Source organism: Trachymyrmex cornetzi, unplaced genomic scaffold, assembly GCF_001594075.2.
Source record: "Trachymyrmex cornetzi isolate Tcor2-1 unplaced genomic scaffold, Tcor1.1 scaffold279, whole genome shotgun sequence".
Taxonomy (NCBI): domain Eukaryota; kingdom Metazoa; phylum Arthropoda; class Insecta; order Hymenoptera; family Formicidae; genus Trachymyrmex; species Trachymyrmex cornetzi.
Genome location: NW_017297471.1, coordinates 499,613 through 501,624, shown reverse-complemented (window position 1 = coordinate 501,624; position 2,012 = coordinate 499,613).

The window sequence follows — 2,012 nt, the reverse complement described above, 5'->3', positions numbered from 1 at the left end:
AGAGGCAAGGGGACTCACTAATAATCAAGCACCCCGAACCGTGAGAGGCAAGGGGACTCACTCATAATCAAGCACCCCGAGCAGTGAGAGGCAAGGGGACTCACGGTAAAAAAACACCCCATAGGAAACAGAACTTACTACGTCCACGTCGTTGTTTCTGGGTAACGCTAAAAGTAAGGACAATCTTTTGAAGGTCAATATTTTCAAGGTCGTTGTCACATTGGGGTTGAATATTCCTCATAAAAGTACATTAACGACAATTATTCTATGTATTAGAAAATGCAATCAAATAACAACCACAGGATGTTTTAACATTTGACCTTGAAATGACCTTCTAAGGGTCATAAAAAAAATTTCCAAATACCGTTTCCGAAGTAAAATTTTCCGCTCTTTCCGAATCCGGTGTCAAAAATTGGGGTTCCCATTTAACAAAATCATATTGACCTTCAAATGACCTTCAAAGTTAAGTTCAAGGTCAAAACTAATTGCACAGACAGATGGCCCCCTTCGATCTGGACAACTTTTGTCTGAACCGTTTTTCCCTATCTGGCTTACGTTCCGAGAAATTCGGGTGCGGCGATTAAAACGGGTCACCCTGTAGACTAAAATAAAAAAATTACAAAAATTTTTGAGTGAGTTATAGTCGTTAAACAAAAACATTTTTTTTACGAAAAATTGTTGCAATTATTTATTTAAAAAAATAAGTTTTCAATATTTTCTTTTTATTCTAGTCTATAGAGAGACGGTATTTCCGAACATTTTAAGACCAAAATCATATCGATCGCATGATTTGCGACTTGTACAGGACTTCCACCAACTTAAAAAACGTCGTTTTCGAGAAAAACGAGTTTAAAATTTAGGTAGTACATACAGCTGGTCGGCGATCTTGACTCTTCAATAGGCTGTAACTCAATTAATTTTTCGAATTTTGACATGAAATTTTTATTACTTATTTTTGAAAGTACAATCTTTAAGAATATGTAAAAAAAAATCGATTTTTTTACCCCACAAGGTAGAGACCCCCCTTAAGTTGGAAGGACCAATTCAAAATAAAAGAAAAGAAGAAAAATAATATCAAAAATCAGTACGATTAAATTTATATTATTTTGTATTGCCAAAAACTGTATATTATGTATCATTTCCAGTGGCGCTGCTAATTTAAGATGTAAGTTGGCAGGACCATAAAGAAACCAACACAAAGACAAAAATTAACACAACTGAATTTGTACCATTGAAAATAAGTTAATATTTTACATGTTTTCTCCTTAAATAACTTTATTTACCTTATAGATTGTAAGTATATATAATACTTATACAATCTTTGAGGTATTTCACGTCAAACTGGGCACCTTTGAAACATCGACATTTTATTTTTTTTTTTAAATTTGCTAACATACTCTGCAAATAAAAATATAAGATTTCGTGTTTCGCGAAAAAAATGTAACATTGTTTTTTGTGTATTGATGCATGTAAGTTGCAAAAATTCATGAAAAAACGTCGCTCATGCGAACATTCAAATTATTATTTAAATTATTCGTCGAAACCCATTAGTCGTACAAAAAAAATGCAAGAGATCGATTTTAAAGATCGTAAATTGTTCTATAGATGGGTTATTTTTAATTTATCATTTTCATATAAATAAATCATTTTCCAGTTGTTTACAATTTTTATCAATATTTTTCATCATCGACTCACCAATTAACAAATTTTGTAAAAATATCATATTCCTATTTCAATTATGAAGTAACCCTGAAAATTTCAAAATGAAACTTGAATTTTTTAACTATACAGTCCATTCGAGTTTCATTTTGAAATTTTCCTGCCAGCTTAAATCTTAAATTAGCAGCGCCACTGTTTTCTTGGAAATGACACATAATATAAATAAGTAATTATAAGGTTCCGTATGTATAAAACAATATGACAATTAAAAAGGGCATAGAACCAATCTTTAAACAAAACGTATTTAATTAAATCAAATTAAAATCTCTAGATACAAACGTTTCGACTCCGAT